The following is a 26750-nucleotide window of genomic DNA, read 5'->3' on the forward strand; positions in this document are numbered from 1 at the left end:
AGCCATTTCTTGTAGTTATCGGTCTATATAATGTATAGATATATACGAAATAAATATATATATATATATATATATATATATATATATATATATATATATATATATATATATATATATGTATATTATATAATATATTATCACAACTTAATAGTCTCCATTAATTTCACGTTCCTCAGTACATAGTTAACCTTCTATATATATACATATATATATATATATATATATATATATATATATATATATATATGGGTATGTGTGTGCGAGAGTCTGAATGATATGAGATTGTAACTACGTACGGAGAGAGACGTTATTAAAGATTTAAATTAATGGAGATTAAGTTTTGATAAATTCGGCTTCTTTAATGATGGGTCTTTCTCAGTATCTATATATGGTTTATTTTATTTATTTGTATTGCCTTGATGCATTGGTTATGATATTATTATAACCTCAGTAATTCCAAAGATAACCGATAGATTTGTGTATGCATTAAAAATAACGGCATTTTCACAATGCCTTCGTAATATCGTAGCCATGAAATTTTTCGATTTTGTGTTTCTTGTTACGTAGTATTAACTATGTATACTTGGAAACACGATCCAAATTCCATGCTTCATATTTTATATGGATTCATTTTCCACGCTTTCATTCCATTCAGCAATTATGCAGCACCCAGACTTAATATCATTATCCTACACAGATTGAACAACTGTATTTGAATGAGATTTTTTATACGATGCAATCAGCAGTACTTGGATTGTCTTTTGTATATGGCTTCATTCAGTCATACCCGGAGTGAATATTCCCTACCTAGGAGTTGGAAATTATGCTCGTACACTTCACGATTGGAATCACCGAAATATTGGTAAGTGATGGGAAAGAAAGAAGAATACTACTGTATGTTATCCATTTTATGCCCAACAGTTAAATCAGTAAAATCAAGTCAATGTGTGTGTGTTTTTATTTAAATGGCTATCTGGGTTGTAATTCTGTAATGCCGGATCACGAAAGTACGACGATTGCTGTGGAAATCTGAACAAAATCGAGGAAAAGTTAGGGATAATGAAATCCATACGAATATCAGAAGACCCGCTGGTTGTACAACCCTGACATCACAAAAGCTCCACGAATTCAGCAATCATAGATTTTTATCTTTGATCTTGCCGTGTCCGTACATGTCCAGGTACGAGAGTAAGAATTGACTGATTATTCAGGTCTCCAGTGATGCATGACTCAGCTCTGAAATTCAGCGCCGTGTAAAAATTGCGGTTTAGTGATAAGTCTCACCAGATGTCAGGATGGCGTTGTTGGCGAACTGAGAGTATGAGATGTGGGGTGGGGGGAGAAGAAGCCCTAGTGAGGGGGTCAGCGGCCCTGTTGGGGTCCTAAGGAATAAGAGGGTGACGGTGGGTAAAGCAAGAGGGGTAAAGGTGACATCTGGGGTCGGATCGGGTTGAGGAGGAGGAGGAGGCAGTAACGAATTCCTTTCTCCGAGCATTGCATCAGAAGGATGGCAGGAAATATGTGCCCACGTAAACGAAAGGAATAGGAAGAAGGGAGGATGCGGGAGGAGGAGCCCTTCCTTCGGGAGTGAAGGGATTCTTGAGGAAGTGGGAGACTGTGAATCGCTCATAGGATTAGAGACGAGCCTCTCTCTTATGGAGGTAGTCAGGATTCTAAATTTGGTAACTGAAGTTAATGGGTGGATAGTTGGTTGTTATTGTTAGAATAAGCCAGCCTTGTGCCGGGTCAAGCTCTTGCTCCTTAAGCAACTTGCGCGAGTTGATGACTGATATTATATCGAAATATCACTTTATTTTGTTATCATTCTTTATTGACAAAACATGACACATGTTGTTATACCATATTTACATTTAGTTTGCACAAAACAACGGTTTTTAATCTATAACAATAACCCATTTTAATAATACATTAAAAAATATTTTGTCCATAAATAGGAAAATATTCTCATTCATAATATCTAGATACTAATCAAACATCACCACGAGCCCCTCAAACACCAACACCAGAATAAAGAATAACCCTTATTTTATTTGTCTTTTTTTTTCTGAGGCTCACAGTCATTTATTCAGCATAAATCTTTAACGCTTCAAATATATACTGGCACAGGTCAATTAAGTTACATAAAGCTCCGTCCGTTATTGCAAAGCAAAGAGGAGTCTTAATTTTGGTCGCGTCGAATTTGCACTCGATTACTTTCCATCATACCGAAGGTTGAAGCCGTTTAATTACCTACCAATGAGCAGTATTGCGTTACATTTAACAGAATCTTAGACATTCTCCTTTCCGTACTAGCCGGAACATTTAACTGGAATTCACGAGCCAACTGCATTTTAAGAATGAAAGTATATGTTAATGGGAAACTTTGAGGAACGTGTACATATATCTTTCTGGTCCTGTGCTGTTGTATGATAGTAGTAGTAGCAGTATTATCAAGAAAACGAAAGAGGGGGAAAAGAAAAAGGAAGATTTTTTTACGATATATTACTAAGTAACGATTCTGTAGAAAATATTGATAAATACTTGAAGGCTCCCAAAGGATTTTCGTGTCTGATCGATCACGTACTGAAACAAAACGGGGAAAGATGAAGGTGCGCGAAATGAAACAAATTCTACGCGACAAAATATCATGATAGATGTTCGGTGAACACTCACACCTCGATGAGTCGCGGGGCTATATTGTATAACATGGACAGTTTTCTTTTCTTTCTTAAGTAAAAACTACAAAACTTCTGGTATGACATGTTTCAGACAAGCTTGAAGTGCATGACAATTTGACATTTTGTTCAAAAGAAGTTCATACATTGGAAGCTATTTTGCAGAATTCATTGAATTTTGATGAAAATCAATAATTCTCTCTCTCTCTCTCTCTGGTAGTGATGTTCAAAATATTTTCATTTATTTTTCAAACACTTTTGGTGGTCACAGGTGGTAGCGAGTAGTTAAAACTAATATAAAAATGTGAAATCTTAACGAAAGGAACCGTACTGACGGGGCGTGGAACGCGGAGATGGAAAGGAAAATTAATAGAGTAATACTTTCTCTCTCTCTCTCTCTCTCTCTCTCTCTCTCTGTATTCATACCAGTGTTACCAGATCTAGCATAATTTTATGCTTTTAGCATAATTTGAGTGTAATTTCCTAGACTAGCATAATATTTAGCATACTCATCAATTTAGCATAATTTCAGCATAATTCAGGGACATTTGGCATAAAAATGGCATAATTTGAGAAAATTAAGAGAAATACCATGGAAATGTTTATTTAGTAATAAAAATAAACAAAATATCGTTTACGAAATTTAAAATTATGTATAATAATAACGGTCGCTGTGGAGTCTTACACGGTCGACTACGAAATGAAACCGTCCTGGACCGGAATTCCTGTACATATCCCGTCCGCTCAGTCAAACTCCAGGAAAGCTGTTCGAACAGACCTCGTCCTTGCCTCCCCGGACCTACTAATTACTCATATAAACTGGGTTGTGGCTCGTGTTTGGACTGCGGATGGTACAATGCAGCCGCCACTGGTTTGAAATTGTGAATCCTTAGACAGGACAGAGAGGCTTGTGGTTATCAATAAGCCCTCTACCTCCTAGGACACGGATGATAGTAGTAGAACTGTGGTTACTGGTACTAGGTAAGAGAAAGATTGCTAAGAAATCAAGTTTCTTTTGTTTATTGTCAACAGTTAGGCAGTTGTATTGAAACCATTTGTGCTTGGCGTCGGAGTCTACATATTTATGTTTCTACAATTTTGATAAGTTGTTTATGAAGTTTGACCTTAAAATAATTTCATTTCTACATGCCCATACAAATAAGGTTGTCCGCCTTTATTTTCCGTTGCATGTTACGGTCAACTATTATATTTATAATAGGTTTTTGTGAAAATAAAGTAGCTATGAAAGTCAGCATAAAGTTAGCATAATTTCTCCATCCCGATAGCATAATTTTGCTGGGTCTAGCATAATCTTGAATGGAGTCTAGCATAATTTGGCAAAAGAGATCTGGTAACACTGATTCATACATACATTATATATACATACATATATATACATTATATTATATATATATATATATATATACTATGTGTACATATTATACATATATATATGTTTTATATATATATATATAGTGTGTTTGTGTATGTATATTGTAAATATATAAATATAATAATATATATATATATATATATATAATATATATATATATATTTAAACATTTATCATTTTTTTCGTGTCTATCTAACCAACACCCACGCATAATATTATTACATCATAAGGTGCATAGACACGAGCACTGACACCTAGGCGCAAACTCATAAAGCTCCTAAATTCTCTATCAATTAAACAAGCACCGTGTGTGCTAGGAAAGGCAGAAAGAACAAGCGAAGAGGCCGTAAATGAAGAGAAAGGGAGGAGAGAGAAGTAGGAAAGGTGGATGTATATAAATGTTCAGGACGATGAACATTTGTAGCGGTTAAAAGTTGAGATCTTAAGAATCTCTTTCGAGAGGCGATGGTTTCGGGGAAGCACGAGAGAGACAGCCAGAGACGCCACGCACACACACGCACGCACGCACTCACTTTCACTGATCCGTGTGCTCCTCGACCTCAAGTACAGGCAACAATAACAAAAAAGCAAACAACGAATGCATGCGAGTCACGGACCCCGTAATTGTGAACAGCCAACCCAAATAACTTCTATGGTGCGTTTTATTGCGCCATTAGTTCGGTTGCGTAATGGATTTGCCGCGAGGTTGTCTAACGTTGTAACTGAATAAGGCGGATTGCTCTCGGAGTTTCCTTTGCTGGTGTAGAAAGGAAATCTGTACTTGAAATATAAGAGAGACGATAACTTTCATTTATTCGAAACTTCACTGAGAAAATGAGACCTCACAGAGATATGGCATCTTGATTTCTAGTATTTACGAAATAGCGCAACGAATAGCATTTACTGAGCTCTAATGGAAAGCTAATTAAAATGTTTCTGAGATTTGACGCGTTCTGCGGCAGTCACCAAAGTCAGCATGGATTAAATCATTTGTAAGTGTGGCGAACAGGATGTCATTAACAGAACGTAAGAAAAGGGGAGTGTCGTTTTAACATAGAATGAAAAAAATATTATCTTTTTAAAAGCTGCAGCATCTTACTTGTATAAATAATGACAAAAAATTATTTTAAGGAAATATTTTGAGTATATAAGTAAATATGCCAAGACCATCAAAGACATTCGTCAGACCATGAGGTCAAGAGCGTCCGAAAGTTCAAAGTGGCCACGGGAAATCCTGAGAAATGGGACAACGCCATCCAGGTCTGTTCCCACCAAGTGAACAAATAGGGAACCTGCTCTGAGAAACTGGAAACTACGCCAAGAATTCCCCCGCTGACAGTAAGGTTGCAGTAAGTTTTCCGCGTCATTCGGAAGCAAAACTGACGGATTTCGTGACAGCCTAAGGGAAAAAACTGTTTTCCTGATGGTTTCCGAGAAAAACGTCAAGTTGTCCAGATATACCGGCAGTTTGTAATTTGGTTCAAAGCAGAACTGAAGTTTCTTAGGGCGGTTCAAAAGTCTGTTCGTACTCAAAAGCTAAATAGCCGAGTGACGTTGAAAAGTCCATCATTCCAGTCGGTTCAGAAAACAAGTGCGCGAGAAACAGGACATGGCTGTGAGTGGAAAATCCTACGGAAGCGTTTAAAACAGCTGTCGAGTAACCTTCATAGTCACTCAGCCTTGTTTGCTTTGGGATTCCCCACCAAAGATCCCGATCCGGTTCAGTTTGTTCCAGAAGAAACCATATCGTCCTTGCCTTTCGAAAGTTGACTAGAATAAAGGCCTCTGTAACAGGGATAGCTATTCGGAAAATTCCCCTTCTGCTTGGCACTCTCCTCTGACAGATAGTTCTTGGACGGCAGCATTCTTAAGCGGCGCCGTTCGTTTCTCGCATCATTTTTCTGGCCTACTTTTATTTCTGCCCAACTTTTTATTTACCAACAAACCTAAAATAAAAGGTCATTTAAAGCTCTTAAAGATTAAAACCTAGCCAACCATCTCCATATCTATAAACCTTTATGTAGGTAAAGTCTACTTGCTGATTATTTTCGCCAAAAAGGTCCCTTCCGAGTAAGATGGTCCAAAGGGAACTTTGAAGGTTGTCTATTCCCATGAAAACAAAGTTTGGGTCGTGGACACGAGGTCAGAGTGTGTTAGCGGTAGCATGAAAACAGCGTCCACTTCAGGTCATGGATATAAACCAGATCTAAGGTTAAAAACGGATCTATTTCAATAAGAACTTCAAAACAGAAACATGATTACATTCACTGTTGCCGAGTGCGTAGTAAATAAAACATATTTCAACTTGTGATTTCATAAATATATTTATGTTCAATGAAACGGTTTTATCTTGATTTTAAATCCACTGTCAGTATGCAGATATACTGGAATGACGTATACTCATGTTTCTATTCTTTTCGTGGCTTTGACCCGGAGTGAGCTCGACGCTCTCGAAAAGAGCTTCAAACTGAAACCACGAGAGAAATCAAAGTTTCACCGGGTCAAATTGCAGGTTTAAATATTTCGCTGACACAGAATAGCAATTCGACAGAAAACTTCCGAGACACGGATAGACTCTTCTAAAGACCAACTTCCGTAAACCTATGAAGGAGTAGCACAGATGATTATCATTATTACTACTAATATATATTGTTTGCAGCAGTAGTAGCAGCAGCGTTTTGGCATTTTTCGTCTTTTCTTTTTTAACCTGGGATAAGATGTGAATAGCTTCCAAAATTTCCTGAGCATTTGTTTTGGGGAATATTTTGCTGAGAAATGCATTGCTATAATACATCAACTTTAAAGGAAACTCAACCGGGCCTCTGGTTTCTTGTTATCCAGAAAATGTCTTCCACATTTTTAAAGATGAAAACTAACGCCTTCATGCTTTCATTGTCGTCGGACAAAGACATCTTTCTTCTGCAATGTTTTCCTCATTTATGTCATGAAATCACATTTCCAGTCCTTCAAGCCATAAAATAAGAGATCCTATTTATGGGATACTACTTTGTTAAAAGCAGATGTAGCGTGGATCAAAGTTACGTTCGAATACCACGATACCTCAAGAACAAATGGCACTATGCTGTCCAGGATTTGCTGAATTGTTTCCCCAATCGTCAAAACAATTCCTCTTCAATTTTCTCAACCGGGAGATATTTTGTGCATTGCAGCCCCCTTCCTTTTGATGGAATCCTGCCATTGCACATCTCGGTTGTCTCCGTAGCTGATCGGACTTAGCCTTGACATTGTTTGTAAACGGGATTGATGAGCTGACTCTTATGGGACTATCCATCAGCGCTGTAGTGCTTCCCTTTAACCAGGTCAGCATATGAAAAGTAGCCCGCGTTGTAAGGCACCATCGGAGTGAAGAGGATTAATAAGAACCCATCGATACCTGTAGCGAGCCTCACGGTCACTGTAGTAGTAGTAGTAGTAGTAGTAGGTGGGATGTGCCTTTGAAACGTCACCCTGTCATCCGATCCGAGCGGTGGGGGTCGGTAGAAATGTAACCTCTGTAACGGCACCCCTTTCCTTTCTTATTCCTCTCTCTCTCTCTCCCTCCTCTTCTTCTTGGCACACGCTCCCTCCTCAGGTGAACAGGGTCACCTTCTCCTACTTTTGGTGATGGTCAAGATGAAGGCTGCGTTTGTATTTCTGGTTGTACTTTCATATTTTGTTTAGAATGTTTTCACATCAGGTTATGTGTGTGTGTGTGTTTGTTTTTAATGTACTTAATGTAGCTGTAGATTTGAATCATGATTATCCTTCACTGGGAATTTGATAACCATCATGGAATTTATTCTGTCGTGAAGAATTCACAAGAATTTCTTACAAATCTTTGCAAATAAGGATGTTTAATATCCTAAATGAAAAGATTAGTGGTTTATGGGCCAGTCTCCTTTCTAATATCCTTATTAACTCGCCATAGATTTTACAGGATAGCCCAATAATACTCAAAATATTCAATGATAGATTCAAACATTTCCAGCACAGGCATACATCCATATGTATATAATATATATATATATATATATCATATTATATTATATCTATGCTTATATATATATAGTGATATACACACACACACACACACACATATATATATATATATATATATATATAGTATAGTTTTATATATATATATTCGTGTATATATATATATTTATAATAGTTCATATATATAATATATATATATATATATATATATATATATTATATATATCGTGTGTGTGTGTTCACTTGAAAAAGTTAATTATGTTCATGGAACGGAAGGAATTATGTACGAATGACAAACTGTAGAATCTCCTCTCTTAACCCTATTGAATTACTTATTAATGTATTCCCGTGACTTTTCGTATGAAAGCAACATTGCAAAGCAATCTTAGAAGAAAGTGTTCACAGGCTATTCATCGTAGGTGTAAGGCGAGATTGCTGATAAGGCGGAATGGGTGGGAAAAAGCAAGAATTTGTCTCGTACTACTGAATGACCTACGTAGAACCTTACGATACTTCATGGGTTTTATCGAGAGAAAATATAGGCTCAGAATGGAGCAGGAGCATGTGCGTGGAATTAGGAGTAAAAATGTGATCGCAAATTTGCCTTTTCCGTTTCACTAAATGTCCCTGACGGGTTCATAGCTCAGTCTTTATGAGACTAATCTGTTCCTGGCGAAAACTAAGCCACATTGAAGGTGCTTGCCACGAGTGTTCGTGAGAGTGACAGCAGTTATGAGTACAAGGAGAGAGGGGCACAACTTAGTCTCAGTTACTTAAACTCAGGAAACAGATCAAATGAACTGTAATTTGTGTGTTATGTGCATTGCTGACATACACACTGCAATGGTGTAAAGCCAATGTCCTGCCAACGATCATTAAAAACAGGGTCTGTTATGGAGAGAGTGACCGGGTGGCTAATTAATCATCATCCAGGCAATTAGCAACGCTGGTCGAAAAAGACCAAATATCATTTAGTTAATACCGAAGAAATCCTGTCGAGTTCAGAACCAATCTTTAAGAAGAATATTAAGAACCACATGGGGGTGGGGGATGTAGAATGAGATGTGATACTTGTGTAGATGAGATAACAATGAAAGCGATAGAGATGTCTTGAACGAGTCCTTTGCACCAGAAGATCTGGAAGACTCAGACCTGCTGGAGATGAGTGGAGATTAGTGGAAGTCAAATGGCAGGGAACACATGAGTGCCGGGTTTTTAAAGAAGCCCTTTTTGTCAAGGGTGATGATAATGACGCTGATGCAGCTAAGAAGGTCGTTCACTCCAGCTGAGGTAAAAAAAAAATGTTGTCATAGAGTGACATATGCATCGACGACCCCGGAGATTGCATGTGTTAATCTATGTATTAAGTATAATTACATATTACGTGTTAATTTAAGTATGATTACATATTATGTTTTAATTTAAGTATAATTACATATTACGACGAGTGAAAATGAAGAGGACAGAGAGCGAATAGACACGAAGAAAAGAGAAAGCATTAGCACGTGAATAGTATCTGGGAAATAGCAGTAATTAAACGGAGGTAATGAATACATGCATTAATACTGTTATTGGTGAGGGGAAAGTTTGCAATATCCACAGCTCGTTTAAAGTCTCACGAGAGAAGTAGTTGCTCGCCTGTTTCATATTTAATCAAGAATATGAATATATATCACATGCACGCCAACGCTCACTCTTCATAATCTAGAGGTCATGATCCCCAACTTAAAATCGAGAGATCCACGATGATTCGATTCCAGGCATTGCGGAACGATTTAGCAAGTTCACTTGATATATTATATATTATATATATATATATATATATATATATATATATATATATATATATATATATATATATATATATATACGTATTTATCTATATATAATATTATATATATATATATATATGTAACATAATGTATACAAATATATACATTATGTATACATATACAAAATGTGTGTATCTGTACATTTATATATATATATATATATATATATATAATATATATATATATATATATATATATATGTATGTATGTATATGTATGTATATATATATATATATGATATATATATATATATATATATATATATATATATATGTATGTATATATATGGATATATGTACGTATATATATGCACACTTATATACGTAGATATCAGCTACGAAGGAAAATTGCAACAATTGAGATGCTAAGTACTTTCGTCTTATTGCCAAAGTTGCTTAGTAATATGACAAAAGTACTCAGCATCTCATTTGTTTCAATTTTCCTTCATAGCTGTAACTTTGTTTGTCTAGTCATAACGTCTTAGACTAAGTAGTCACAAGGAAGCAGGCACTCATGTAGCGGCACTTGGATTTCTTTCATCAGTGAATGCAATCTAAATTTCCAGCGTAGAATGTGACCTGCATGCGCTAGAAATTTGGAGTTTCTTTCATCACTCACTCATTCCCTTATATTAGTATATATATTTGTTCGTAGTAACCTCTTTAACCCAAGAAGTAAAGAAAATGGAAGTTCATTTGCTAAGTTACGAAACGGTATCAGTAGTTCACTGCAGAATATTAGGTGTTGAATTAAAGAATGACTCAACCAGAATAACCTTAAACATTCTAGTGACAGTGATTGGCATTCTCTCGAAATGAAATTGCAGGAGACCAACCAATTTTAAGAATTAAAAATGTCACAATAAGTGAGGTTATTAAATGCATCTTTAAAATGGCTATGACGGCAGTCATTTTATTTTCACATGTAGTATATAACTGGAATTTTAACAGCGCATGAGAGTCTTAATGAATTTCCAAATAACTAGTTTGTCTTGAATGGAAAATGGAAATCAATTATGCATTAATTCAAACAGATCATTAATTATAAACACGGGCTACGGCGCTAATAACGGGAAATTACGTATATAAAGAACTGAACGAGAGTTTGGCATTTTTTCTTCCATATTTTACCAAATGGCCTCGAACTTCGCAGACGATTCTTCGTATGTTACAGTAGGTGCACAGTGGCAACATAATTGGAGTGAAGGCTACTACGATGCTCTCTCTCTCTCTCTCTCTCTCTCTCTCTCTCTCTCTCTCTTTGTGTGTTTGTATGTGCATTATAAAGGAAGCCTACACACATACACACACACACATACACACACACACATATATAATATATATATATATAGAGAGAGAGAGAGAGAGAGAGATACTAATAATCCAAATGCAGCCTTAGAAATATATGTGTATACTGTATACTTTTATTTTATGCGTACATATGTATTACAAATACGCACGTGTGTACACATACACTCATAAGTATGCATATATCTAATATATATATAAAATATATATATATATATATAGTTAATATATATATATATATATATAGATTATATTATATTTATATAATATTGATTACATATATATATTATATATATGTGTGTGTGTGTGTGTGTGTGAGAGAGAGAGAGAGAGAGAGAGAGAAAGAGAGAGGCATGAAGCCGTTTCCCTTTAAAAAGAAGAGGAGGATCAGAAAAGTGTGAAGTGGCACACTAGCCGCTTCATACTCCCACACATATGCTCACTAACGATGCGTCGACGCCATTCGCCCAAACCGCACCCCCCCCCCCCCCCCCCCCGACGAATGCGTTGCGTCCCTTCGCCTCTATGTTGCCATGCAGGCTGTTGTTTCTTGGATGTCGAAATCTCTCTTTTCATATGCACTTTTCACTCCTTCTATCCATCAAAATGAATAATTATGATGAAGGAAGAACAAATATTATGGAAAAGTTGGATTTTTTAATGTCAGAATTCTGGAAATGAAAAAAGAACAACATACCAGAACAAGTGGCAAAGAAGAACATGGGAAAATCCTTATTATTACCAATATTAAATGAAGGAGAAAACACGCAAACCATCATAGTGATGAATGCGCAGGGTTTAGTTACGAGTAACTCAAAAAGAAAAATAGAGTACTTAGAAGAACTAACCAAACTTGAACTTGAAAAGAAAATAGATATATTGAATATAAGTGAAACCTGGTATTCCCAAGAGACTGGGAATGATGATCAAATAAAAGGGTTTCAAACTTATAGATCAGATAGAAAAAATAGGAATCAAGGGGGAACCGCAATATATGGGAAAGACAAAAAACAAGGAAAAATATATGAGAAATATAGTAACTCAGAATGTGAACTAATAGCGTAGAATTTGAATCTGAAAAATTAATGAACATAGTAATATATAGACCTCCTAATACTAAAGAGTTTGACTTAATAATAGAAAAATTGGATGATATATGTAGAAATCACAAGGACTGGACTATTCTCCTATCTGGAGACTTCAACTTTCCTTTCGTAGACTGGAAAGAACGAATAGGAGATTGTGGATGTACTTATACATATAAAAAAGAGAGTAATAGTAGTGCAGAAGATAAGAGGCAATTCGAAAAGCTATTAGATATGCTACTAGAATACAACATTCAACAAATAAATCACCTGCCAACAAGAAAGGAAAATACTTTAGACCTAGTATTTGTGACCGAGATGAATTATGTTAAAGAAATAATAGTTTATAATGCGAGTATTTCAGACCATAATGTCATAGAATTAACAGTCCATTCCAAAGCAAGTGAAAACAGAGATAAGCAAGAAATGAAAAAGTGGGAAGGATATGGAAAATACAACTTCTACAGTAAAATATAAATGGTCAGAAATAAATGAAGAATTAAACAAAGATGGGATAATATTTTCGTAAGTGATGACATAAGGTAAATACGGAGATATTATATAAAATATTAGAGAAATAGTGGATAAATTATATACCGAAGAAGAAAAGTTAAACATCAGTCATGCATACCAAGAGACAGAAGGATCTTGTTCCAGAAAATCAGAAAGTGGAAAAAAGGTCTAGCAAAAAAAAAAAATGCATGGAAAGTTATAGAACTAAAAAGTAAGATAGAAAATGCAGAACAAAAGATTATACAATCAAAAGAAAATGAAAAACGGGACTTGGAAGAAAAAACCCTATTAAATATCAAGCAAAATCCCAAACTATTATACTCATATGCGAAGAAGATGAATAAAAGAAGAATAGAAATAGGCCCTCTAAGAATTGAAGGGAGATTAACGAATGAAAAAAAGGAAATTTGCAACATACTGGCAGAACGATATAAGAGAGAATTCACCCCTAGAATAGATAATGAAGATAATGATATAGAAGTAAGGGATGAAAATAGTGAATATTTAGCTGACATAGATATTAATGAAGCTGATATTGTGCAGGCTATTAATGAAATTAAAAATGGAGCTGCTGCAGGGCCTGATGGAATTCCTGCTATTTTGTTAAAGAAAGTAGTTCATTCTATCGCAAAGCCACTTGCAATATTATTAAGACAAAGTGTAGATACAGGCAAGATTTATGATGAGCACAAATTAGCATATATTACCCTACTTTCAAAAGTGGATCAAGACTAGAGGCAAGTAATTATAGGCCTGTGAGTCTAACATCACATATTATGAAAGTGTATGAAAGGGTAATGAAGAAAAATATTATGAAACATTTAATAAAAAATAATTTGTTTAATAAAGGACAACATGGTTTCGTACCCGGAAAAAGTACACAAACCCAACTGTTAGTCCACCGTGAGAACATATTCAAAAATATGAAAAGCGGAAATGAAACAGATGTGGTTTATTTAGACTTTGCAAAAGCTTTTGATAAAGTAGACCATAATATATTAGCGAAGAAAATTAGAAAACACAATATCGTGGATAAAGTAGGAAGATGGTTAAAAGAATTTTTACACAACAGAAAACAGATAGTTATTGCAAACGACGAGAAATCGGATGAAGCCAAGGTAATATCCGGTGTGCCGCAAGGTACGGTGTTAGCTGCAATACTGTTTGTTATTATGATTGAAGACATAGACAATAATGTTAAGGATTCGGTAGTGAGTAGTTTCGCAGATGACACAAGAATAAGTAGAGAAATTACTTGTGATGAAGATAGGAACGCTCTACAAAGAGACCTTAACAAAGTATATGATTGGGCAGAGGTAAATAGGATGGTATTTAACTCTGATAAATTTGAATCAATAAATTATGGAGACAGAGAAAGAAAGCTATATGCATATAAGGGACCTAATAATGAGACAATCACAAATAAGGAAGCAGTTAAAGACCTTGGTGTGATGATGAATAGGAACATGTTATGCAATGATCAAATAGCAACTCTGTTGGCAAAATGTAAAGAAAAAATGGGAATGTTGTTACGGCACTTCAAAACAAGAAAAGCTGAACACATGATTATGCTTTATAAAACATATGTTCGTAGTCCACTTGAATATTGCAATATGATATGGTACCCACACTATCAAAAGGATATTGCACAAATAGAGAGTGTACAAAGGTCCTTTACAGCTAGAATAGAAGAAGTTAAAGACCTTGACTACTGGGAAAGACTACAATTCTTAAAATTATATAGTCTAGAAAGGAGAAGAGAACGCTACATGATAATTCAGGCATGGAAACAGATAGAAGGAATAGCAGAAAATATCATGGAACTAAAAATATCAGAAAGAGCAAGCAGAGGTAGATTAATAGTGCCCAAAACTATACCAGGAAAAATAAGGAAAGCACACAGGACATTAATCCACTACGCACCAGCATCGATAATGCAGCGTCTATTCAATGCGTTGCCAGCTCATCTGAGGAATATATCAGGAGTGAGCGTAGATGTGTTTAAGAATAAGCTCGACAAATATCTAAACTGCATCCCAGACCATCCAAGATTGGAAGATGCAAAATATACCGGAAGATGTACTAGCAACTCTCTGGTAGACATTAGAGGTGCCTCACACTGAGGGACCTGGGGCAACCCGAACAAGATGTAAGGTCTGTAAGGTAAGGATCTCTTTCTCCTCCTACCAAATGGTTTTCACCAATCTTTTGTTCACTGCTCTTTGTAATCTGATTACTACTCGCCCTTTGGGTACTTCTTATATCACATGAATACAGCGTGAATCGTTAACTTCTACAGTTTCTACCATTGATTCTCTCTTCACCAGTTCTTTCCTACATTTTGAATCTGGGCCTCCACAGGCGTGTAAATTTCTTCCCTGTCTTTTGCACACATCCTGCTACTTTCCTTACTCTGCCTCTTCTCTCATCTTATCATTATATGAAATATTTATTCCTATATACCTGTAAGAATCAACGACTTCCATTTTCTCACTGTCCATCTTAACATCTTAGGTTCATCTTCCTGGCTGCCTTCATAACTCTGCTCTTACTCACGTTTAGTCTCGACTTCCTCCTGCCCTCAAACTCTTTCACCCAATTCTGCAGTGACTTTTTACTATCCATGATCAGTACCGTATCATCTGCGAACATCAGCCATCTCTCTCTCTCTCTCTCTCTCTCTCTCTCTCTCCCTCCTTTCACAAACCATCCTCTTATCCCATAACTGTGAACTTGCTGCTCCTTCTCTGACTTCTGGCATATGAATATCTGTAACAATATAACATTCCCTTGTCTAAGCCTCATTTTACACCAAACCTGTCACTCGTCCTTCTAGAAACGTTAGCACATGTTTTTCCCTCATCATGAAAACATTCCATCAGTCACAATACATTACCTCAAAACCATGCGTCAGCAACATCCTGCGTAATGTTCTTATATCAGTTTTACTGTAAACTTTCCCCGGGTCCAGGTATCCTTCATACAACCTTTCCACAATGCTTTCAAACCTCACGCATTACTCTCATAAAAGTGAACATCCCTGTCTGAGCCTTTATGTCCTTCCTCTATCAGACCGTCTAACTTTTGTCTTCCCTTCTCAATCAGAATCCTACCATAAACTTCCCTGACATGCTAACCCAAGTTATTCCATCATTATTCTAGAGGTTTCCTTCGTCCCCTTTTTCTCTCACTCATTCTTTGGCACCTTCCCCTCATCTAGATATGCTCTCTATACCCTCATGAGTCACTTGACTACACTTTTACTAACATACCCGAGCATTTCACCCTTATTGTCATGAGTTCCAGGTGTTCTTTCCTCGTTTCAGGCTCTTGATTGCCTTCCAAACCGTTCAAATGTCAACTTCCACAAGCCCTCTGATACTTACCCCAGCTCCTGACGATTGTGTCATACAGGTCTGCCTCTCTTTTTTTTCTTCCACTTTCAACAAATCGTCAAAATGCTCACTCCATCGACCCAGGACTGCATTCCTCAGACAACATTTTTTATTCTTAGACCCTTGATTCAAAAGCCTTTCTCTCGGCTTTACTTCTTATTCTACCTGAAGTGTTTGCTCACCTTTCCCTTCCTTTCTCTGTTAAAAACAAACTATTTCTCTTTCACCTTCTGCTTGATCAACTCAAGTTCTCCTGCACACACACTCCAACCTCCTGGTTTGCTCTTATAACTCAAATCGTCTCCAGTTTTCCTTTACTGAACCTCTCATATCCTTCTGCTAATACGTCATGTTTTTATTTTCACCTGGCTTCACACAATTTAAATACTCCGGAAGGTATGGGGAAGCAAACCTCTTGCTTTCGTCCAGTTGGTAACTGTGATGTCATGCAGAACACTGAAAACCCTATCATTACTTGGTATTCCTCAGGAGTCAAAATGTGATTGCCAATGGCTTCAAGTGAAGAAGCTCTGGTGTCAGTTAAGGGTCAACTTCCCTAAAGGATTCACAACTTATTTCTTAGTCAGGGGTCGCTGTTTTAATTACCCTTTTCCAAGTATTGCTAACACCCATTGTAGGGCTCATTTCATCATTTATTTAGGCCGCCGTTTTATGGATGGACACTCTTCCTGGCTCATCCCTCCCTACATATCAGGACTTGGAAAATCTCAAAGTATTCACAACCCTTTTATACATAATAATATATATATATATATATATATATATATATATATATATATATATATATATATATATATATATATATATATATATGCATATTTGTGTATATACAATCTTTTTTGGGCATTGCTGAATATGCATTTTTCTCCATTTTATTAGTTATCGGCTTCGACGGGGATTTTATCACTGACTTCTTAGTTCAGCAAAGTATATATATATATATATATATATATATATATATATATATATATATATATATATATATATATATATATATATATATATATATATATACGTGTGTGTGTGTGTGTTTGTGTGTGTATGTATGTATGTAGGCCTACGTATGTTCGTATATGTATATGGCTAATGAGTCTTCAATTTTCCCCACTGGTCATACAATTTCATGTTTTATATTGTTATTCGTTATTCCCGTAATAGAAGTTATACGTACATGCATGATACATACACACATACACACACACACACACACATATATATATATATATATATATATATATATATATATATATATGTGTGTGTGTGTGTGTGTGTGTGTGTGTGTGTGGGAGCGTGAGTGCGTATCGCAACAAAGCGCAATGGCTTAAGAACAACAAAGATTGGGGTCTGTGCTTTCATACCTGTCAGGCGCTCTCAAAATAGGTCCGTGGCATTACGTGTGATGCGGCATTTCCTAGGAAAGTTGCCAAATCACTGATTAGTGTGAGCTCTACGCGTGCCAATGTTGGGGAAAGGCGCCGCTGAAGACATTCATCAGTATGTTGGGCAGTGTATAAGTCGATGCCCGTTTTGGATGCAAGACAATAAGGCAATGAACCCATTTGCAGCTAAAAGCCAGTTTAGGTCTTTTGTCGTCATGAACTCACACACCTGCGCCAGCACAGTTATTTGCGTCGTACACACGGTGCTTTAATCATACTATATATACATAAATATGTATAATACAGATGTGTATATATGTAAACATATAGATGCATACATTCATCTAGTATATATGTCAATATATATATATTATATATATATATATATATATATATATATATATATATATATATATATATATGGTCTGTATGCATGTATGTATGTATGATATAAATTATATTTGAGAGAGAGAGAGAGAGAGAGAGAATATGTATTATTTCATTGTAATACCTCCATTGGTATTGTGCGATCCAAATTATACTATGAACGACTTGCTGAATCACCTTGACAAGAAATGTGCCCCTTCATATAAATCTGAAGAGATTTCAAATCCCTGAGAGGAGGCAACAGGCTTTTCCATTGTTTCATATTAAGTAAAATACAAATCCGATAAAAGAAAGGCGAAGAACGGTCGATTAATTAGAACGTACTTTTCCTTTCCCGGTTTCATAAAAAGTCTGTTGTTCTGAAAAGGCAGCGCGAAGATTATTACTGTGATGAGAATGTGATGGGGGAACTCTAATTTGGAATTGATATTAACAATTGAGGAGATTATGATGTCAATATTTGCGGGACCTTGCACATATAGTAGAAAAAATAAGCAAATTTAAGAAGACTAGTTTTAGTTTTCTGTTAAAGCTTTTGCGCTGGCTTTGTCCGTCCGTTCTCATTTAATTCTGTCCACACTTTCTGTCCGCCCTTAAAGATCTAAAAGCCACAGAGGCTAGGGAGCTGATCATTCATCCTCAAATCATCTAACATACCAAATTGCACCCATCTAGCCTCAGTAGTTTTTGTTTTTATTCTATTGAGAGTAAAAGTTAACCTTAATCGTGCTTCTGGCAACGCAATAACACAAGCCACCACGGCCGGATGAGAGTTTCATGGACAGCAGCTCATTCAGCTTATACTGAGACCACCGAAAGATAGATCTATTTTCAGTGGCCTTGCTTATGCTGCTGTACATAAAACTCGAATGCACCGAAGACTCTTCGACACATTTTACTTGTTTATTTCTAAGTTTCAGTGATTGGGTCGGAATCTCAAGTTTTAATTCAGTGGCATTTGTAAGCGTTCTTACTGTGAAGTATAAATGTGCGCTCTCCAACGAACCCTGAAAGAGCATATTATTATTAGAAAACTTCTGGTCTTCAAACCGATTGGCCTATCAGTCAATCCGCTCGACCCTCCTCCTCGCCCGTGACCCAGTAACACCTGCCTAGGCCCCTCCCCCCTCCTCCCGCAACCACATGGTTCGATGACTAATTTGTAGTCGTGAAAGTTGTCATAATTCTCTTCATTCATTTTCAGTGATTCTTTTCATTTTGTCTTTGAAGAAGCACTTCTATCGGAGTCCGATCTCTTCTGTAGTTTGCATTTTTTATCAGGAGTGAATCAAGGTAATGACATTAGTAACCACCCCTCCCCCGTCACCCCCAAATTACTGCATCACATCCAGAGTTAAGCGACGCTCGGCCTCCTGATAAGAGTATATCTCATGAATTATTCCCTTTATCATAAATGCTCCGCTAATGATTCAGATTCCTGTCACCCACTTCAGATATAGGTATCGCTGCTGCCATGCACTGGGTGATATCTGGTGCTGCTTCTGATTCTCTCGTCTGTCCTTTGGGTGTCGTTGTTGAAGAGTGAGCATCCTTGGCAGTTGGCAAGAAATTCCATTGCGATACAAAAGATGCTTCCTTAACCACTTTCTCAGTTTATATGAGAAACATTTATTATAAAAACAGATGTTGTTTTGTTGTGTCACAAAATAGTGTGTTGCTTGCCCACATATTGACCTTATAGCAGCATATTGCACTTGTAGCAAGCTTTTGTTTGGGTGTGTAGGTCACTTCCAGCGTTTTTGAACGATTGCGTGTATATACGTATATCGAAGCGCTAAATCTCTTGTTAAGAACTTTGATACCTGATTGGAATCTCACAAGTGGTCTCCTTATCACAGTGAAGAGAAATAAAATGTGTATGTTGGTTTTATCCGGCCTTATTTGGAATTCTAATCTATAACATCTCATGTTACGCATACTTCGTTTTTACTTCCCTTAAGGACTGAATTAGATAGTCATTTCGTGTGTTCAGTGACCTAACCTATCCAACTCGCCTAGCTTTTCATTATTCTCGCCACCCATACCGTTTGGCCTTCTGTTCCGTTGAAATGACATTTGGTCAGAGCTTCCGATATTGCACTACAGATAATCAACGATCCCCTGATCTCCCGATGGGGCATCTTACATTCATTCCTTCGGTGACAAACTTTGGAATACTATATCAGCTTCCGTTTTTCCCCGGCTCTTGCGGCCTTCTAAAAAAATAAAATAAAATAAATAAAATATGTCGATCATCATCATCTCTCTCTCTCTCTCTCTCTCTCTCTCTCTCTCTCTCTCTCTCTCTCTCTCTCTCTCTCTCTCTTCCGTCCCGAGCTAAACGAAGGCAATAGAAGCTTGACTGAATTAATCTTTGAAAATGAGCATGCTTTAATAAGCATATCTAGTATACATAAAAACTTCGACGAACACGCGCACTATGATAAGCATGAGTTTATGTATGAATAAAAATAAATACACCAGATTTAGTTTCATCAGATAACATTAAAACAATTTGAATTTTTTTCTGAAAAAAAAAACATTCAGAAACTTGTTACTAAAAAAATAATAATAATAATAAAAGAAGCAAACGAATAACTGATCTACAAAGGTAGCGCACGGCATTGCAACAGGGTCTGGGTAGTGTCCCTAAATTCCATACATCCATCCAACGATGGTCGTGGATGCCGGAAGAAAACGAATGCCTCCGAACTTTCTGCCACAATGCGAAGCAGTGCTTGCCAAAGAAGCTGGACGGAAGTCGTTGAGATGAAGCGATGAATCCCGACTCTCGCTGGTAGAGCCAAGAGTTCTGACCATAGAAAAATTCAGCAGATATTACTGACGGGAATTTTCTGTCTTTCGTGTGCGCGTAAGAAAATGCGCGACTGTTCTCAGGACAGGAACAGCAATGATACTATTGTCTATTCAATTGCTTACGGGAATAGACCGATGCTCTGAAGACAGAAAAGCCAGCAGACGTAACATGACTGAATCATCTGTTCTCATATGCCTACTGACATTGACAGGTGAGCCGAGGACAGGAAATTAGTAGAAGCCACTTATTGCTCTTTAACATTAGCCGAGCAGTGGTCTTGGGACAGAAATATCTCGTGTATGTCCTCCGGATGTCTGTTTGCTCTCTGACATGCGTCCTAAACAGGTAAATATTCTGGAGAAACAAAACTTCCCGCATTTGTCACCCGGGTGAATCTCTCTGTCATGGTTAATGCTTGCGGAGATAGGCAGATGTTCTTGGGTGACAAAACGTCAAAAGAGGTTTTACGGACAAGTTTCCGTATATTAGAAAGGGCACAAGATTTAGCCTTTAGTGAGGGTTGGGAGAAGTTATCTGAATGATCACAGTTCAGTGTACCCTGAGCGAGAAATAAATAAAGGAGCAGAGATAAAGGAACAATTGATGACAGGCAGGAATTTTAGGAAAACGCCTAGAAATTGAGTGCTTGATTATAGGAAAGGAATATTTTTAGAATCTGACTTGCATAAGCTATTGTAGAAACAACTTTTTTAAGAGTCAAATGAAACAAATTTTTCGTAAAATGATATCTAAAGACAATTTCCCTACGTAGGGGGGTGGAGGGGCCTTCTGAGAATTAAACTTTCTGGTTCTCAAGAGGTCTTCGTGATAAATTTGCCCACCCTCCACCCCCCCCCCCCCCCCCCCCCCCCCCCCCCCCCCCCCCCCCCCCCCCCCCCCCCCCCCCCCCCTCCCAGGTAGCAACTCGCCACAATCGACTGAACACTCGGATCACAACTCATTGCGCAGGTTAACAAGGGCGCGTTGGATTTTATAAGGAAACAGGCATAAGGCAGTCACTACGCCCTCCCAGTATATAGGTTAGATTTACATCGTTTTCTGCTGAAGCGATTCAATACTTACAGGACCTAGGGACCGCACAAACACATATTATATATATATATATAATATATATATATATATATATATATATATATATATATATATATATATATATATATATGTGTGTGTGTGTGTGTGTGTGTGTGTGTGTAGTGTGTATAATATAGTAAATATATATATATATGATATATATATATATATATATATATATATATATATATAGCCATAATGTATGTTTGTGCGCTTGTGTATGCGATTATTTGGATAGGTATATAAGAACGTTCTGTTATAAAGTGGGTCGTGCGTGAAGTTTGGCTGACATTGGTGCCCATTCATATAAAAGGAAATATGTATCAGTACATGTATCATTTTATGTGTGTAATAGCGGTGGTTTTTGGACAGTGAACCTCGTCCAGATAAGGCAGACAGGGTTCAGCCTCTATTCTCTACCTTCCCATATTCAGAAGGGATGTACTCCGGCCCTTGGTCTTATGACCTTTATATTAGTCTTTTTCTAACGTTATGGCAACACAAATAAATTCATATTAAAAGCATAAGATTCAGTCTCATATGGCAACCTCTAAGTGTTGAAATGAACAGCCAGATGACAGCTATGTCGACCTTCCCTCTTGAACAACTCGGCGCAAAAACAGAAATAAGTTTTACTTTCCGCTATTGACTCATTCCACCAGAGTTACAATATGTCCGTGGGTCAATTTACGGAAATATTGATCATGATCACTAGATTTTGCTTTCACCAAACTCAGCCTTCAAAAAATTAGGTTTATGAGCTTCTGAAAAGAGTCAAAATACGTTTGTGGTCCACACTTCATCGGGGTTTTGAGACTCGGGTCGCCTCACTTCAGCTTATCTGAGTAACCTCCGAAGTGAAGTCATTGAACTTGATTGGGTGAATCTGTATAAAAGTTCAGTATCTAAAGTTCTTCGTGTCCAGAGTTCCTTCCGAATACAAAGCTTCCAACAAGAGAAAGATCTTCCATTCACTATTCAGAGATCGAAAAAAAACGACAAGTGAATGTGATCACACGTTTCTTAGGAGATGATCTTTCTGCGTCAGTGGAAAAATGACAATGCAACAATAATCCAGAAGCGTATACTTTGATTGCAACTGCAAGGTCGGACGTGCAATTCGGAGTTTCATCTTTGCTGATTATTCATCTCTTTATGAAATATCTCTGTAACCTTCAGCGTTTACAAAAATATTCGATGTGTTTTGTGCATTCGTAAATATTTATTTCTGTGAAACGCGTTCCCATGTGTTCATTTCTTACCATATATATATATATAGATATATAATATATATATATCATGTGTAGGTATATGTGTGTGTGTGTGTTTGATTGAACGTAGTAACTTGTGAATGTATATACATATGTATGTTCCCTTATGTGTGTAATTATAAATATGACACAAAGAAATACATACTTTAACATATATGTACAGAAATCGTTAGGTTGCTTTTTATGCTTTCTTTTTTATATATAAGTTTTTAGTTGTAATGTAATTTCCTAAAGTTTCAGCATCTTTCAGTTTTTAATATAGATATATATATATATATATATATATATATATATATATACACAATGCGTTCCTACATAAATACATAGTAACTCCATATAACATCCATAAACAGAAAATCTGCCTTTTCAAACTTCTGCAGCAATGTATATGTAAGGAATCTACATTAACTTTAGTTACACTCCTACAAAGAATTACCACGTAGCACAGCAACAACATCCCCTCAACACACACACCCCCCACACCCCAACAGAGCAATGCTCTTCTGAAGTACACACCGTGTTCGCACTTTCGATGCTCGCAAGCCACTGACTGACTGACTGACTCCACCTTCTCTTCTCTCGCGGCTGAAAGGGAGAGTGACTCGTCTGGCCCTTGATATGTGTGTGTGTGTGTGTGTGTGTACACGCGGGTGTATGTGTGTGTGTGTGCCTCCCCTGCGATACTCCAGTACGGTAAGTGTGGTCAGGCACCTTTCGTTTCTTTAATCTTTAATTAGTTTGGTGATGGTCGTTCACCTTTTTCGGCGAATTTCTTGCGTGTTTGTTTGTTTGTTTGCGTGGGAAACTATAAAGTCACGCTGATCTGCAGTCGCTCGTGTCACTTCCTGATATAAAAGTTCAGCATTGAAAGATGTTAGACGTCAGGAGTCGTCCTCTCCCTTTTTTTTTATATTTTTCATTTCTTTTATGGTTTTTTTTTTTCTTTTTGCTGTGTCGACTGCCATGTCTCCTGACATGTGCGCGTTCACGTCGTCCAAAAAAGCATAAAACGAACCTGTCTATTCCCATCTAGCTCTGTGGGTGTCCGTCCACCTGATAGCAGCAGCCTCCCAGTTGGCCACAGGAAGAATCAGTTCGAAAGATAAGAAAGGAAGTTTGCCACTCCTTAGCTTCGCTCGCCGATCACATTCTGTAATTGTCGAACACTGTATCGACGTCGGAATGAACTGTTCCCAAAAAGTTTCGGCCAAGGCGAACGGCTTTTAGGTGTTCCACTTTCACTCGTGGGAGTCGCACACCCTCCCAACTTCTTTTGCCAGCTGCAAACGACGCTTCCCGTTTTCTTGCGTTCGGTCGCCTCCCGGAACGATGCCGCGCTGTGTCTCTTCGCACATCTTTCCCATTTGATGAAGGTTCACTCAGTCCCCTTCCTGGGAAGGGAGGACTTATCGGAAAAGAAGTTCGTCAGGTCATCAATCGACGTTTAATGAATGAATCTATCGAAGGGTGGTGAGCGAGCGAATCGAAAGGTTTTTGCGGTGCCAGTCGGAATGGGTCTAGGGATACTACTACACTGTTCCCTTGGGAGGAGTCTTCGCTTTTCGTGACCAAAAGAAAAGCAGGAAATCGTACAGGACTTCGTAGAGTGATTCAACACAAAAGCAAAAGCTCATCTCTCTCTCTCTCCTCTCTCTCTCTCTCTCTCTCTCTCTCTCTCTCTCTCTCTCGTTCAATGGCCGTATAGTTATCGCACAAGTCCTTGCCGCTGGAGATGATCTGACTTATAAGAAAAAAAAAAACTAACAGATGTGGCAGCAACAACAGACATTTAAAATAACCTTCAGTGATATTCTCCACTTCATCTTCCATTAACATTAATATTGTCAGTAACCTGGAGTGACCTTCTGTATCGTATCTTGCTTCCGCTTGGATATTCTGACTATCCGTCAGTAATACCTTCTACTGCATTCTCCTTGTACTTGAATATCCTGAATAGTTTTGAGTGATATTCTCTGCTGCATCCTCCTTCCACATGAATATTCTTAATAACATGAAGTGACATTTTGTACTTCATCCTCCCTTCTATTGGCCCTTCTGATGACCTTCACCGATGACCTTCAGTGACTCTTTACTGTATCCTAACTTCACATGAATGATGTTCCCTATTGCATTCTCCATTTACATAATTATTTTGAATAGCTTTGATTAATTATCTCTACTATATCCTCATTCGCTCTGAATACTCCGAAATACTTTTGAGTGATATTCCCTCATGCATCCCTCTTCTACATCAGTGTTCCCAGTCAGTTTGAGAGACATCTCCCACAGCATCCTCTTTTTTTCATAGATTTTCTGAATAACTATGTGATATTCTCTGCTGCATCCCCTTCTACGTGAATAATCCGAATACCTTTGCCTTCCTTTTTCCTTAATGTTCTAGCTAACTTGAATTGTATTTTCCATTGCCCCCTCTCGTACAAAATAGTCAGTCACTTTGAGTTATATTCTGTACTGCATCTTCATTTTGCATGTTCCCTTTAGAGGGATATTCTGAAAAACCTTAAGTGATAGTCTCTACGGCAACTTCACTCAAAATGATTATTTCAGATCAGTTTGAGTGATATTTTCTGCTGCATCTTTTTTTTATGCTCTCCATCGTAAGTTCCGCATGATCATTATTTAACGTTGAGTGATATTCTGTACTGCATTTTTCGGCTTAGGGTGAAATGATTCGCTTTCATGTTCAGTAAAACGGTGGACATTTTGCCTTATTTACTAAGAGAGCCGATTACAGTCTTACTTTATCTTAGCTCTCAGATTATAAAGCTTCCCCCCCCCCCCCCCCCCCCCCACCCCCCCCCCCCCCCCCCCCCCCCCCCCCCACCCCCCCCCCCCCCCCCCCCCCCCCCCCCCCCCCCCCCCCCCCCCCACCCCCCCCCCCCCCCCCAGACGCCCTCTCAACCCGGAGCCTCCTGTTCATGCCTATCCTCTTGACACATACCCACACTGCTCTCCTTAACACATGAACACACCTACGATGAGCTGTGAGCAAATTAAAGATTTCGAGATTTTGACATAACTTACAACACATATTTGCTTCTATGTTTTGAACTCGCATTGTCACTATTTGACGTCTTTCCTTATTTCAACGATTCCTTATGGTAGATAATGTGTTCGAAGCATTATTTTAGATACTTTAAAGTGCATCCCTTTTCTGTTTGTCATTATATTTCCTGCTAGATATTCCCATCCTTATTAGTATCTTGTGTATTAAGCTCAAGTGATTTATCATGCTTCAGACATTCCTTAGTGACACGCCGTTGATTAAATTTAGCATCTCGATTTCGATTTCGTGTTTCCCGCAAATCTATTCAAAAAGCGGCCTTCATCGGTTATCATAGGAAATTGTTCAGATAATTTGTTGAAATATAGTTTTGCGATAAACTACGAAAAAAAGTAACGGATGGGCTTTATGCAGTTGATATTCTTCTCCTAGTCCAGCGCTGAATAAAAAAAGTGGTTCTGATGAAATAGGAAGCTGTAGGTCCAACTTAAAAAAATAGTAAACTTGAATCTTTCTGTATACTTAAAAACACTGTGAACAGATTGCCATTCCTTCACAACT

The 26750-nt window shown here is 37.5% G+C and overlaps 1 protein-coding gene across 3 annotated transcripts in view; it reads right to left on the reverse strand.

Annotated features, from left to right (window-relative positions):
- LOC135217445 (U-scoloptoxin(01)-Er1a-like) overlaps positions 1-24314 on the reverse strand; it is a 43498-nt gene extending 19184 nt beyond the window's left edge. Inside the window, exon 1 of one of the 3 annotated variants that reach the window (XM_064253316.1) lies at positions 24180-24314. The gene's annotated coding sequence lies outside the window, so the exon portion shown is untranslated. Of the gene's footprint in view, positions 1-23680; positions 23783-24179 lie in introns of those variants that run through there. The other 2 variants (XM_064253317.1, XM_064253315.1) reach the window with 2 other exon arrangements.
- Positions 24315-26750: the final 2436 nt, after the last annotated feature.

This window comes from Macrobrachium nipponense, chromosome 7 (assembly GCF_015104395.2).
Source record: "Macrobrachium nipponense isolate FS-2020 chromosome 7, ASM1510439v2, whole genome shotgun sequence".
Classification (NCBI taxonomy): domain Eukaryota; kingdom Metazoa; phylum Arthropoda; class Malacostraca; order Decapoda; family Palaemonidae; genus Macrobrachium; species Macrobrachium nipponense.